Below are 16,151 nucleotides of genomic sequence, written 5' to 3' on the forward strand. Positions count from 1 at the left end.
CACTTATATAGATTGTATATAGGTTCATGTAGAAAAGGATCGTTTTATTGATGACAACGGCATTTTTGTGTAAAGCATTAAGTTCTATGGCTTCTTGTTCGATGCACGCAATGGCTTGTTTAAACGTGACAGTATTCGTCCCGTACTATTATTACCGCTCCTATCTCTATTCACGAGTCATATAAAAGTGTTTGCACTTTAAATAAAAGTTAATGCATCGTAAAAGTCGACGTTTGTATAACGTTCCGTTAATATACTAAGAAAATATGTCGTCTTGGAACTTTAGAAAAATAGTTTCTCTACGGACGGCAAACTTATGTTTTAAGTCATTAAGTAGTTGTAATAATATTGTATGAAATGTAAATTTACTTCTGTAACCTATAGTGTCTTGAAACAATATCCAAGTCAAATGCAAATTAGGTATCTTACTACCAGTTTTAAAACGAATTACATAGCATTTCTTTCATAATATTAGGTCCTTACCTATGAAATTGGCGTTTTTGTTCATAGATATAAGTCTGATCCTAGTTTTTTTTTTTTACAAAAGTACATACACAATTACAATAAAACTACAGTGCACTCAATAAACAACGATTTTACATACAATTAATTGTTATTTTTTATTGTTAAGTGTTCAGAATTAAGCCTTGAAAATAGGTCTTTTCATGTGCTGTCGGTTCGAGTATTAAAATTACTTATATTTTTCTAATGGTACCAATTTTCAAGAAATGGAGATATTGAAAACATACCTTAAAGGTGTCAAAAATTACTGGAAAAATTTTGTTTGGTTTGAATTAGCCATCAAAAAAATATCCGCAAAATTAATTGTATGGAAATTCGTGTTTCGTTGAAATTCTCCGAACAAAACGCCAATTTCATAGGTAATGACCTAATATATCGAATTTATGTAGTATCGGGTGGATCAGAACGAAGGACTTTTACGCAAACTGGGAATTATTCAGGCTACGTACTTTATTTTTCACTTATTAATCACGTTAAAATATTTCCAACCGTTTTTGAAATACCGTTTGTTAAACATTAGTGCGAAAATGTTTCAACCCTAGCAAGTAGATCCTATTGAATGACATGACATGTGTCAATTTAAAATGTAACTAACTTTGTAGGGTAGTCACTGATATAAAAATGTTTCATTTTTAATGATTTTGTTTTACTTTTAAATCCAGCTTTACGATTATAATAACTCGCTTGTAGATCACTTAGATAACACTATCCTTTCAACTTACTAGAAATGTTCCACCCTGTTTAGTCACATTTGGATTATATGAAATAGGATAATTAAAAGTATTTTGATGCTGTCTATCATGTATAGTTAGACAAAAAGATGGGCTTATATAATCATTAATCCAGTGGCGGAATTGCAGTCTTTGCCGCCCTAGGCCCCAGGCTCTGTAGCCGCCCCCCTTTCTCAGCATCTGATCGGCACCCATCATATTGACTACATTTAGGTCAGGCAACAAAAAGGTATAGAGGGAAATGCTTGGGACACATTTTTAACTTAGTAACTTTGTTTGGACTCGTAGGCCCTTGAGCGGGCGGGGGTAGGGGGTTTGAAGGTACCATTTTTCGGTTTTTCGCTAATAATATCTCAGAAACTATGCGTCCTTGTGACATGATCATTATACAAAATGAAAGCTTAGTAAATTTGCTACAAGTTTGATACAGTCGAGTTTTTCGACCGGTAAGTAGCTTGTTTAGTTTTTGAGATATCCGCTCTTGAACGTCTGTAATTTTGCATTACATTTCCTACAATAATATTCACGGTGCTCACGAGGAAAGGAACCCGAAAGATTTTAACAATTTATTGGGTAGTTTTATTTATTACTAATCATATTTAAAGACTAAAATGTCCTTTCAACTTTGACGTATGATTCCACACTCGCAAACTTCACGGTGATTTCGCAGTTTAGTTTGCGCCAAGATGGCTGAAAAGCATCAGCTGATCGAGTTTAACTGTCATTTATCTACAGGGACCTCGACACTCGTGCGCGAATCGCGGCGCGAAGCCGCGAACGCGAGTGTTGTGTCGATTTCGCAGATTGTTCACGCCTTCACGCGTTCGCGCGAACTAGCAAGACTCCACATTACACACTATTCTGGCTTGCTCCGTTGACGCGGGCCGAAAAACCGACTAAAAACGGGGAACAAGGCGCGAAGGCGTGAACAATCTTCGCGCCGCGATTCGCGCACAAGTGTGGAGAGCCCTGTAGATAAATGCAGTTAAACTCGATCAGCTGATGCTTTTCAGCCATCTTGGCGCGAACTAAACTGCGAAATCACCAAGATATCGAAAAACTTGGAGCAAATTTAATCAGCTTTGATTTTGTATAGTGATCATGCCGATAGAACGCATAGTTTCCGAGATATAAGTGAAAATCGAAAAATGGGACCTTCAAACTCCCCTCTTCCCCCGGCCTTAGGGATACTGCCGGGGACTTTTGATATGTTCACCTCCTAACTATAGTTCAAACAAAGTTACGAAGTCAAAAATTGTGTTCCAAGCATTTCCATCTATGCCTTTTTTTGAGAATTCGTTGCCTGGCCTAATTTTGAGTAAGGTATTTCTTGTTATCATCAGGGAATTTTTTGTCAGAATTTGCCGCCCCTAATATCTCGCCGCCCTAGGCCCGGGCCTACTGTGCCTTATGGGAAATCCGCCACTGCATTAATCACAGTGTACACTTGAACACATTGTCCGAGTTTCTAAAAATAAGCAATGCGAATCTCTCCCACGTTATCACCAAACTCATCAAAACTCCAATCAAATCGGAAACATTCTAAAACCGAATGCAACCGATCGCGGTCAGAACCGATAGCTTCATCCTGAACTTCACAATGTTAACCGACCATTACTCTGTGGGGTACCGGTGTATATGTCAGAACCCTGATCGAAATCCTTGTGAATCGATAGTTGCCTTATTTTAGGGACGAGCTCAATAGTGGAATACAAAAAGCATTGTGAATTGATAGTCTCGTCTGGAACAACAATCAAACGCAATATACTTCTTGTATAGTGAAATTCAAATTCATATTGGCATAACTGAGTGTCTAGTAGATAATGCCTAATGTTTGTGTTAAGTAGTTTATTATAATCTGTAGTTTTGAGAATTTCATTGTATCTTTCTAAAGTCGTAAATGGTTCCAGCAATATCAAAAAAAAATAAAGATGAATTAAATGAACGCACGACTAAATTTCCGTCATACATGTCTCATTATTGCATAAGCGAAGTAATTTAGTTCCTAAAAATTTATTAAACTTGATTGTTATTTGCCTTCTAAGTGGGAATCTGATCAATTAAAAACGTGCAATTTTTAAGAACGAACGCATGCACATGATTGATATATTTTGTGCGATCTTGAACTTTGATACCTACCACATTTTATTTTCGGGTAGGGAAATTGGAAGTATTTTTGGGGTTGAAACGAATTGAAAAGCTGAAAGTCTTCTGAAAGTGTTGTCCCATCTGCATTCTTAACACATTGCTCGTAGCTACAGAACTATTTCCGAGAACGTATTCATTGCGTGATACTGGAATGTGAAATGGACACCTTGTTGCTTTCTCGTTGGAAACACGTCTAGGATAGGATAGGTACATGACTTAGGGTAACATGCCATTTCTGACCGCAGCTGCACTACTAGTACGAACGCGTCGGTGTTATTGTCAATTTCCATAGTAAAATGAATGGTAGTGCTGCTGTCGTTGGAAATGGACTATCACCTTTAGGCGCATAAAAATAAAAAAACCGGACAAGTGCGAGTCGGACTCGCCCACCGAGCGTTCTATACTTTTTAGTATTTGTTGTTATAGCGGCAACAGAAATACCTACATCATCTGTTAAAACTTCAACTGTCTAGCTATCACGGTTCATGAAATACAGGCTGGTGACAGACAGACGGACAGTGGAGTCTTAGTAATAGGGTCCCGTGTAATAAATTGTGTAAATTGCCAATGTATTGTTTGCATAAACAGTTTTGAATCTATGTAATACCTATTTTACTTTATTTATAAGTTTAGGAGTATACTCAAGACTTGTTTCAACAAGAAATGGTAAGTTTTGTACAACTAATTCCCACTAGCCTCTTTTAATAAAAACTTTTTACAGTACCTACGCATAATGTTAAGCTATTTTTACGGTTTAACTAGCGTATTTTTAGTCACTCGTGCCGTGTTTCGGAGAGCCTGAGGGCCGCGAACCACGTTCGACGTGTTGCCTCTCTGTCGCACTTGTAAATTCGTACGTAAGTGTGACAGGAAGGCAACACGTCGGACATGGTTCGCGGTAGGCCCTATCTCCATATTCAAGCACTACATGAGTAGCGTTCACGATAGCCGACCAAGATTCTCTAAGGCCCAGCCATACAAATGAAAAATCCAAAATTGAATGAAACAAAGCAAAAGCGACTCTGTTCCAATTGAATAGGATTTAAATTTCATCGAACTGAAGAGGTACTATAGGTAGGACCTTGGGCCTTACGAGGGTAAAATGAGACCTATACAGGCCTATTCGGATTTCGAGATAATCACAAGATCTTGAGACAATTTAGAGATCAACTAGATCTACATTAGATATCGACTAGATGTGGCTTGGATATCTAAGTCATAACTTGTCGAAATCGTTCAAGAGGACCTCCAGAATCGCGGAAACGTCAAATTTGACATATCTATATTACAAATATCTTTAAATTATCCGTATCGGAACTTGTTGAAGTCTAGTAGAAATCTAATTCATTTTCCGAATCGAGCCGCAAGATTCTACCTAGCCTCCTAAGGCCCATACAAATGAAAAATTCAGAATTTGCCACTAAAGTTTGAACCTATAGTGTAGGAAATAGAGTTTATTCTGCGATGTTGGAAAATTGAATGAAACAAAGCAAAAGCGACTCTGTTCCAATTGAATAGGATTTAAATTTCATCGAACTGAAGAGGTAGATGTGGAGGGAACTGGGTGCGGGTGGCGCAAGACCGGTCATTGTGGCACTCTTTGGGGGAGGCCTATGATCCTCTGGCTGAAGATGAAGAGGTATTATAGGTAGGACCTTGGACCTTAGGAGGATAAAATGAGACCTAGGTCTCCGAAATGTCGCGCGAGTGACTAGTGAGTTAGACCGTAAAATTAGTTTAATGTTAGTATGACTCACGACAGTTTAAATTTGATTACACATTTTTTTTAAGAAACGATCTTGATAATCGGCCCGATTCGAACTTTAAGATACGTCAATTAATAGATCTAGAAACGATATGGTCTATAACTATGTCAGTGTCAAATGTGACATTTCTTCAAACAAAATCGTCACTTTTGACACTGACACATCGAATCCATATCGTTTCTAGATCTATTAATTGACGTATCTTAAAGTTCGAATCGGGCAGAATGTCTCTTGTTGTGTTAAAATTGGAATCAAAAGGTAAAACCAATCGCTGCCTCGGTGTTTCGATACACGTACATATACCGAAAGGTTTACGTGATCCGATTAACTTTTAACTGCCACGCCTGGACTTGGAGGCTCAGCATTTTCCGCATTTCAGGCTTTTTAATCAAAACAAAACAGTGTCGGGCTAAATTCTAATTGGTTATTTGTTATGGTTAAATTAAGTTGGTTTGTACGTTACACTGATTATTAATGGATACATAGTCAACCGTGTTTTACGAAGTAGTAAATACTAGTAATGTGTTTTGAGTTCGACAACTTAAATATTATGTTCTCTCAGTCCGAAAAACGATTGCAAAATTAAAATCGTGTTTATTCCATTACTATCATAAATATAAACACTAAATTAGTAAAATGCAAAGCAAAACGTATACGTTTGAAAAGTTATTTTGTTGTGACTTTGTAATTATGTATATCAATCTATCGTCAGACTTGCGATTGCGAGCAAATGCGATTTGGCTAAAATAAAACTAATACCAATTGCACTCATGTATCTATTATAATGACGTAAAACATTTTTCACCTCAGCAGCTCGAACAAGGGTACTTTGCTTCTTAAAAACAGTGAGCAAAATGCGATTTTGCTCACTGAGGCATTTTGTCTCACTCAGTGAGCAAAATCGCATTTTGCTCACTAAGTGTGACTCACTCAGTGAGCAAAATCGCATTTTGCTCACTGAGTGAGACAAAATGACATTCAAGTGACCTTTATAGTCAAATGTCATTTCAACAAGTTCGATATGTGGGTTCTATTATCTCTGTCCCTCTAGGTATGTTCTCACTGCTTAGGGTGAAAAATTTTGTGTACTACACGAGATCAAAGTTATTTACATCTCGTGCGCTTTTGAATCCCTTACTACGCTCAAGATTCTAAATTAGATTCACTCGCTACGCTCGTGAATCTATTATAGAATCTTTCGCTTGCACGGGACTCAAAATAAGCACTCGAAGAAATATCAAACTTTGATCTCTTGTTGTACAAATAACTATTTTTCGAAATTGGAATACCATAACCTTGATCACAAATGCAAACGCGATTGTACAGAAAATATTTGATTCAGATTCCTGGAAATAAAGATCATTTTTTTTCTTTTAGAATAACACTGGTTGTACACAAAGGTTGTTTGTCTTCAGGCTGATATTGTTAAGATTTTTGTCTAATTGTTTTACATGTTGTATGTATACAATTTTAAAACCGATAATGTCGCTAATCGCTTATCACGTAGAACAAGTACCTACAGTTCGGTAAATTAACAAGGGTCAATAAATAAGGTTCATAGCACTTTATAGGCCATCAATATTAATGTACGAAAAGGTTAAGTCCTGGATTAGGTAGCCTAATCTTTTGTTTTGTTTGAAAAACTTTGTACACATGTGGGCTTTGCGCATTAACACTTTCGGTGCGGGGCGCCGTGTTTCCAGTACAAAATGAACACACATACGTGTTCTTGGCAGTGTACGTGTTAATCTGTGAATAAAACCAACACGCCACTCTCACAAAAATATCCCGTGAATTCACACAATAGCCTAGTCTACCGTTATAAAAAAAATACAATAGTCTGACACAACAAAAATACTGAGGGGTGTTTCAGAAACGTAAAATATGACGTACAATGTTATACACTCTTCTAGTACTCACACTTTAAGCGCGATGCAATGATATTAAAAGCATCTTTATTATATTTTGTGTTTCTGAATGTTCCTCTGCTGAATTTCATACCTGCAAACATTTACATCCAAAGTGAAAATCCAAATTTGAAACGCACTTTTATTCACAAGGGGAATATCTCATACTTACATTACCAACTTTTACACCGGTAAGGAGAGTGGCTCTTTTGTGATGTGTCACTTTAAAAAAAGAACAGAAGATGGATGACATTTTTAATAAAAGAAAAACATTCCTATTTGTTGTTTTGATGGTAGGTGTTGTTGTATTTGATGTACCTAAGTAAAGATCACTGGGGATGCGGAAAAACTTACATGCACTGGTTCTGCGTTTTCCTCCTTATTCGAGTCTCCACTGATTCGGCGGCACTTTATTATTGTGGTATGAGTAATAGGGATCCCTTTGGTTTAATTTTCTTTTCAACACACAAAATTCGTTGCGTATTTTATTTTTACATGCATTGACATGATATGTCACATTTTCTTTTATCGCCTTGCCGTTTAATTTTGAAATCCCGACAAGGAGGCCAGAATACATAGAAGAAGTTTAAGTATTTATATGTGGCGCAAACATTCCCCCGGCCTTGAAGGGAATAGCTTTCAAAAAGTTATTTAAAATAAATAATTTACTACATAATAGCATCCTTATTGCTCAGAGAAAACTAAATTAACATAAACATATGAAGCCTCCTTAACTTGAAAGAGATAACTAATTACTAATAGAAATATGAAATTATATTATTGAGAAGGCAAAGGACATAATTTGACCAATGGTCTTTTAAGTGTGCCTGATTTTGTTCTAACCAAAGCAACTCTGGCAATACCGTCCTTGCCTGGAAAGAGTTGAGTTATAAGACCTAACGGCCAATGTAGAGGCATAACATTATCTTGAAGGATGACTACAACTGTCCCTTCCTTAACAGGCTGAGAAGGAGTATTCCATTTTTGTCTAGCTTGCAACGTGTGCAAATACTCATCGCGCCACCTCTTCCAAAAGGATTGCATTAAACGATCTAATAGTTGATATCTTTGCAAAAGATGATCAGATGTTACCTCCGCAATAGACGCAGCTGGAAGATATTTCAAAGGAGTAACGTTAAGAAAATGAGCTGGTGTCAATGCGGCAGGTTCAGCTGGATCAGAGCTTAATACGGATAGCGGCCTAGAATTTAATAAAGCCTCAATTTCACATAGAACTGTCATTAATTCCTGAAATGACAAGATTTGTTTACCTATAGTACGATACAAATGTGATTTGACGCATTTGACGTTACTTTCCCAACATCCTCCAAAATGTGGAGCACTAGGGGGAATAAATTGCCAAATTATTTTATTGGCTGATAGTTCATTTTCCCAAGCGTCTCGATACACATTCGCAAGGAAATTATGAAGTTCTTGCAAGTATGTATTGGCTCCCTGGAAGTTGGTTCCGTTATCGCTATACATATATTTTACAGGACCACGTCTGGATAAAAACCGCTTAAATGCTGACATAAAACTTGCTGTACTTAAGTCAGTTGCAAGTTCTAAATGAATGGCTCGCGTTGTGAGACATGTGAATAAGCACAAATAAACCTTTTGACTCTTCATGCCTCTTCTTCGAACAGGTGTACAATACAACGGACTAGCGTAATCACAACCAGTATGTATAAAGGCCTTCTCAACTTGATTTACCCTACATGCTGGTAGATCTGCCATCATTGGATAGTTAGCCTTTGGCTTGGTCCGGAAGCAGTAATTGCATAAATGAATGCGATGACGAATAATACATCGAGCTGCTATGATCCAGAATCGATGTCGCATAATAGATATAAGAGTTTCGGGTCCTGCATGTAAATGGTGTCGATGATAATAATCGATCAGTAGGTTAATGATGTGATCACGACGTGGCAATAACAAAGGATGTTTATAATCGTAATCTTCATTAGAATTACTGAGACGTCCTCCAACGCGAAGGATTCCATCTTCAATAAATGGCTTCAGGCTTGCAAAGGCCTTTGTAAACCCTTTCTTCAAGGTCATATCTAAAATATGTTGACTGAAATAAACTCTTTGTAGAGCTCGTACGATTTCTAATTCGGCTGCTGTTAAGTCATCAGCACTAATAGGGCCTTTAGGTAATCGTTTTATAAATTTCAAGGTATAGGCAACTGTGCGTACATATCTAATCCATGAAGAGAACCGTTTAGATAAATCATAAATTATGTTGTCGTTCGAATTGTCACAAGTCACCAAAGAAACCGTTTTTTCTTCAGGAACGTTGACTTCGTCTGGTATAAACGCCTGAATCGGCCATGCGCTTTTCGGGAGTTTCATCCATGGAGGGCCTGATAGCCATAAAGGATGGTTCACCAATTTAGCTGGAGTTAAACCTCTAGACAGGCAGTCGCTAGGATTCTCTGTTCCTTTAATATGGTAAAAATGATCGCTTGACAAGTTCTCTTGGATCTTGGTAACACGATTGGCCACAAAAGTTTGCCATCGATGAGGCGACGAATGAATCCAACAGAGTGTCACTGTTGAATCAGAAAAGGCCATTACAGAATCAATTGGGTATCTGGTTGAGTAAGTATCAACCACCCTTTTTATCAGTTGTGACAGTAGCAATGCTGCGCATAATTCCAGTCTTGCTAGGCTGACAACCTTAACGGGCGCTATCTTAGATTTAGCGCAAATTAAATTAATGACACCTCGTTCATCATTAGGAAAGGTGACGTAGGCATAAACCACTCCACCATAAGCCTTTTCACTAGCATCCGAAAAACCAACTATAGTTAATGAACAGTTTTCAATAACACCTAGATGTCTGGGAATGCTAATATTAGATAGTAGCGGTAGTTCACTTTGGAACTGTTGCCATTGGCGGACAATATGATCAGGCGGCAATTCATCCCAATCGATTTTCAAAAGCCACAACTCCTTTATTAGAAGCTTAGCGAACACGATTACAGGGGCAACCAGGCCCAGAACATCGAATAGTCGAGCTACCGATGAAAGAATGTTTCTTTTACTGCACGGTCGATCGTCGGGACTAACCTGGAACTTGAATACATCTTCACCAGGATACCAACGCAGACCTAAAATCTTCAAAGTTGTATCATCGTTGAAGGTGACACTTTGGGACAAATGTAGTTCTTTCGGTATTTCATTCAGAACAGCTGCAGAATTTGACGACCACTTTGCCAGTTGGAATCCACCTTTCAAGAACAAATCCAGGAGTTGTTTAGTCGCTTGTACAGCTTGGTCTTCGTTAATAACTGAACTAGCTACATCATCCATATAAATATCACGAGATGCAATTTCCTTTGCGAGTGGGTATTTATCACCTTCATCAGCTACTAACTGTTTGACAGTTCGCAGTGCCAGGAAAGGACTGCTGCGTAGACCGAAGGCTACCCTATTATATTGAAACACTCTTATACTTTCCTCAGGACTAAACCTATAAAGTATACGCTGATAAGGACGATCCTCCCCCCGTACGTCAATACACAGATACATTTGACGTACATCAGATGTGATAGCAATACTAAACAATCTTAAGTTTAGAAGAATGCAGAACAAGTCAGCTTGAAGACTTGGTCCTGCGTGAAGTATATCATTTAACGATAAACCGCTTGTGGTCTGTGCACTATCGTCCAGCACAATTCTAACCTTTGTGGTTATTCTGTCAATTTTGACAATTGCGTGGTGGGGTATGTGATAACCGTCATTTGACTTATCATTGGGAACCTCCGATAAATATTTTTTATCAATATGTTCACGGATAACTTCATCATAAGCTGGCTTTAATGCAGGTTGCTTGAGGAATTTTCTTTCAAGCGCTAAAAATCTGCATTCAGCAGTCTTGTAAGAATCGCCTAAATTGCTTGGGTCCAATTTAAACGGAAGTGCTGCTTCATAACGTCCGTCTTCCAAACGATTGATTGTATTTTTGAATATGTCTTCAGCTTGTTTCTCGTCTGGACTATGAATCACTCCTCCATCCAAATCTTCAATTTCCCAGAATTTTTGCATTAAATTTCCCACATCGACCGAAGTAAAATATCCCGCCGCTGAGTAGGAAGCGTTAACTGCGGGAGCATCGCCTAGTATGATGTACCCCAGTGTAGTTTCTAAAGAGTCAGGCAAACCAGGTTTGTTCTCAATTTTATCTGACATTAACAATTTGGTGAATAACTTAACACCAAGAAGTACGTCAATTTCACCTGGAATCGCCCAGGAGTCATCTGCTAGATGTAAATTATCAAACAGATCAGTTGCAGATTGATCAATATGACAAGTCGGTAAATCAGGCGTGATCTCATCTAAAATAAGCGCTTCGATAGTATATTGATGTTTAGGATCATATCTTGACCTAAATGTTAAGTTGACAGTTCCTCGGATGGGTTGTGTTATTGCTGTTCCACCTAATCCATTTATTGACGTCACGGGGCTGCTGTGTACAGGAAGACCTAAATTCTTGCAGCACTTCAATGTAACGTAATGTTTCTGTGATCCCGGATCCAGCAGACATCTCAAAACCTTGTCCTTGCCGTTACGCCCACTAGAGAGTACCTTAGCAGTGGCGAGAATTTCCGTCAAGGGTGATTTAGTCTGTCCCGATGCCGAATGAGTACATATGGAGGCACCGTTGTCCGTTACGGCTGAACTTGTGCTAGCTTCACTACCATCCTTAGGTGAGGACTTGGACTCGTTGCTATTCATTGCAGGTTTCGAGTTATCAAAGTGTAACGTTGTATGATGTTTGCCTTTACATTTACGACAAGTTTTCTTTGAGGAACATTTCGAGGCAGTATGGTGCGTGTTTAGACAATTAGTGCACGCGTGAGTTTCCTTAACGAAATTAAATTTTTCGTTAGGCGTGAGTTTCATGAAATTATTGCAATTATAAAGTTGCGAGTGATCATTACTCTTGCACATAGCACATGGATTTCCGTTGTCATGCCCTTGCGTGCTAACATACGCTTGGGGCGTGCGAGGGAGAGGAGCTCGCACGCTGCTAGTGCTGCCAGCGGAGCCGCTTTCAGCCTTAGTTGGCGTTCGTTGCGATGTCCGATATAAAATCTTTACTTGTTCCCTAACGAAACAAATGAATTCGTCATATGTAGGCATTTTAGAAGAATTCCGAATAGACATCTCGAAATTCTTTGCGGTATCCGAGTCTAATAACTTAAGACCCAGGTGAATGAAAATAAAGTCACTTAAGTTTTCGAGCTTGAGTTGTCTGATTGCTGAAATAGTAGCAGCAAACAAATCAATTATTTTTTCTAAGTTAGATGCCGAAGGACCGTTGACGTTGACAGGTTTCATCGAAAACAGCTGGTTTAAATATGACGTAGCCAATGCGCGTTTATCATCATATTTCGCGATCAATGCTTCCCAAACTGTGTTGTAATTTTCTGCGGCAGGTATAACTCCCGCACAGATCGACTTTGCCTTTCCTGTCAAATTACTAAACAAGTAATGAACACGCTCAGAATCCGTAAGTTTCTTATTCTCATGTATGACACGCTTAAATGTTTCATAGAAGAATGGGAAGTTTTGAATCTCTCCATCGAAAGAAGGAAGATCAATCCGTGGAATTTTGATGGAGTCGTCCTTACAGGAATGGCTCGAATCCCTGGATGTCGAGAGGCTCGGAGCAGGTGCATCAATTTTTGAAATTTGACATTTGATTACGCAGTAGAGATCTTCAAAGGCATTCATTGCGCTGTAGTTGACGATGTATTCCGGGTCCAACTCCAAGTTCAGAAGATTGACTTCATCCATCAACTCTATAAATTCTTTTCTCAGTTGATCGACCAATCGAGCTTGCGCGATGAACTGCGAGAAAACCTTCTTGTCACTGCTTAGCTTTGGAATCATGTCATAAATATTTTGTAAACGCATGAAACATTGAGCACGTTTTGCCTCCGCGAGCTTAAGTCTCGTTGCCATGGTTACCTAGTTGTTACTATGACAGCACGAAAAAATATGAATAATTGTGCTAAGATGCACAAATAATTATAAATTATATTCAACTTGGATAATACCTTAATGCAAGTCGAAGGAAAATTAAGTAAATACGAATGCTCCACTTGTATAATACCTTAATACAAGTGTAACCTTCGCAATAGGTTAATTACAGTTTATGAAAAACTGAGGCTTTCAGGAATAATTTACCCGTAGCTTTCAGTTTAGTAAAATGTATTTTGTAACTTAAAATACACTGAAATTATATAACGAATATGATGTGCAAAAATGTTCCGTGAAAATTATGACACAATATGACAGTTACAAAATACGAAATATATTTGTAACGCATTTAGTAATAAGGTAACGCGATGAATAATCCCACACGCTACGCGTAAACAAAATATTAGAATAACAGACAATAACAATAAATTAGTATACTGACTGTACTTTGAAATAGAATTATGACGGGAACATTTTTTGAAAATTAAGAAACCGAAAGGAAATCCGAAATTAATTTTATTAGTGATTCAGTGAGCAACAAGGATATTATGTAATTTTTAAAGTTATGATTCCAAATTTTGCTATCCGGCTCGTTGGGCCAAAAATGGGGATGCGGAAAAACTTACATGCACTGGTTCTGCGTTTTCCTCCTTATTCGAGTCTCCACTGATTCGGCGGCACTTTATTATTGTGGTATGAGTAATAGGGATCCCTTTGGTTTAATTTTCTTTTCAACACACAAAATTCGTTGCGTATTTTATTTTTACATGCATTGACATGATATGTCACATTTTCTTTTATCGCCTTGCCGTTTAATTTTGAAATCCCGACAAGGAGGCCAGAATACATAGAAGAAGTTTAAGTATTTATATGTGTCCAAGTAATGCGATCGCTTGATATATGATAAAAATTAAAAGTAAATAACTAGTTGTGTAGGTATATCTAAGAAGGGAAAAATATATGTTGTTCTTGCCTGCCTACCTATGCATTTTTAACCTTTTACTTACGGGGTATTTTAGAGCGTCGGTATCTTTTGTGGAGGGCGCCGAGATAACTTTATTTAATTGCGCTGTATGTTGAAAAATTACATGTAGTTTTGATAAAATAACCTCTTCATTATTTTTAAAGTAAAATAATCAATCTGCATAATATATCTTGGTTAAAATACACAAAAATACGTTGCATGGAGAATTTGTCACGTGATTTCGTCCCCATTCCTCTGCATGTATCAATTGCAGCTGTCATGTGCACATAATAGGGCGACATATCTCATATTATATCATCTCCGGTATTAATAAAACAGCACATTAGTTTATAATAGACGAGTATTTTCGCTGTAAAGTGAATCAGGAATGGGACATGATATCGCTTTATAATACTTTTTATTGGTAAAACGTGTACTTACAAGTACACGTCAACACACTAGGTTCTCCAAATCTCTATCTAGAATTTCAGACGATATGGCCTACTTAAGATATGAGAAGAAATATAACTATTTCAATTACCGTGTGACACAATAATGCAATTTATCCGACTTAAAAATAGGAAAATACTATGTTCACATATAATGTTAACATGGAAGGGAGCCTCTGACATGTTACACGATCAATCCAAGAATGTATGTTATAAAAATGTTATGACTTTATGAGGTTCATTTATACATAGGATAATTTTTACACATCTTAATTTTCATGCAGTTTTATTCGGTTAATGTTACTTTCCTTTTCCTAAATGCACGTGAAAAGTTACTTCAGAATGCTCATTATTTAGCTTACCCCTTGTAACAATTGGTTAAGTTTCAAGTTAGTTAGAATAAGCAAGCATTATCAAATCTCAAGTTTCCAAGTTCACAGTTACATAAAGTTATAATAATGATAGCTATCTTGATTCGGCTTTGTCATAAAAGACTTCCGTTCAGGAGCCAAGCTCAGTATGTGTTATTAGCTACATTATTAAACTAAAGAATTTTATACAGTGATGTATAGGAATAACTTAAAGGAATATACAGGTTGATTCATAGTGACCTCTTGGTATTTGCTGGCTGGAAATGTTAAAAAAGTAATATTGACAGTGAACATATTTTAATTTTTAACAAGCAGAAACGTCTGCGAACGAGCTGCAATTAAGCTTAGAATAAATTTAAAAGTGGAAAAATTACTGTCTTGGGTGAGACTTGAACTCACGGCCTCTGGATTGATACTCCAGCGCTCTGCCATCTGAGCCACCAAGACCTCATCCATAGCCAGCAAATCTTTCCACCATATTATCAGATGGCAGAGCGCTGGAGTATCAATCCAGAGGCCGTGAGTTCAAGTCTCACCCAAGGCAGTAATTTTTCCACTTTTAAATTTATTCTAAGTGAACATATTGTCGGACGATGGGTTATACTCGTATAGAACCATTATAGAACGTATTTAATATACATGAAATACCTATACTATTCGATCACCTAAGGTATATCAGTCTCAGGACGCCCTAGATACAAGTACAGTGCTGCAAGCAGGATTACCTGTTCTACCTGTCAACCTAACACGCACTAACGTCACTTACACTCATGTGTGTAGACCGTTTGATCCGGTTCTATAAAGTCCCAAAGTCCTTAGCACTTTTTTATAATAATAAACCTTCCCTCAAACTTTTATGATTGAAAATTCTAAGTCTGGAATTGCAGAATATGACAATTGTAGTTTTATATTGAAATTCTCGTGTGATTGCAATATTATTCTAACCATTATTTGTTTATCGTGATATTAACATATTTCGGAATACATTCTGACGTTAAATATTCTTCATTTCCGCTAATTTCTGTTAATAGGGATATTAATAAAGGAACTGCATATTTTTTGGTAAAATAGGTCAAATTGATAAAGTTGAGTGGTTGCACGCTAACCCCCCCCCCCCCCCCCCCCACCTTTCGGCTCTAATATCCTTAATACGAGTGTAGCCTGTAACACGAGCAATAATTGTTAGCTTTTAAAAACTATGAAGTCTTTAGACTTATTTATTTTCATACTAATTTAAATTATACCTTCAATGTACGCTGTCATCAGTGTCATTGACATTACTTGTCACGCTTTAAACAT

At 37.5% G+C, this 16,151-nt stretch overlaps 1 protein-coding gene, 1 long non-coding RNA gene and 1 other non-coding gene across 3 annotated transcripts in view; 1 reads left to right on the top strand and 2 right to left on the bottom strand.

The window, feature by feature from the left end:
• Positions 1 to 16,151, bottom strand: part of LOC134795744 (uncharacterized) — a 333,124-nt gene that overhangs the window by 106,683 nt on the left and 210,290 nt on the right. The window lies entirely within an intron of this gene.
• The window catches only part of LOC134795719 (allatotropins-like), a 113,821-nt gene that overhangs the window by 48,048 nt on the left and 49,622 nt on the right, over positions 1 to 16,151 (top strand). The gene's annotated exons all lie outside the window — the stretch shown is intronic.
• Trnad-auc (transfer RNA aspartic acid (anticodon AUC)) lies at positions 15,227 to 15,299 on the bottom strand. Its single transcript has one exon. It is a non-coding gene; the product is annotated as a tRNA-Asp (tRNA).

Source organism: Cydia splendana, chromosome 12 (genome assembly GCF_910591565.1).
Source record: "Cydia splendana chromosome 12, ilCydSple1.2, whole genome shotgun sequence".
NCBI classification, from domain to species: domain Eukaryota; kingdom Metazoa; phylum Arthropoda; class Insecta; order Lepidoptera; family Tortricidae; genus Cydia; species Cydia splendana.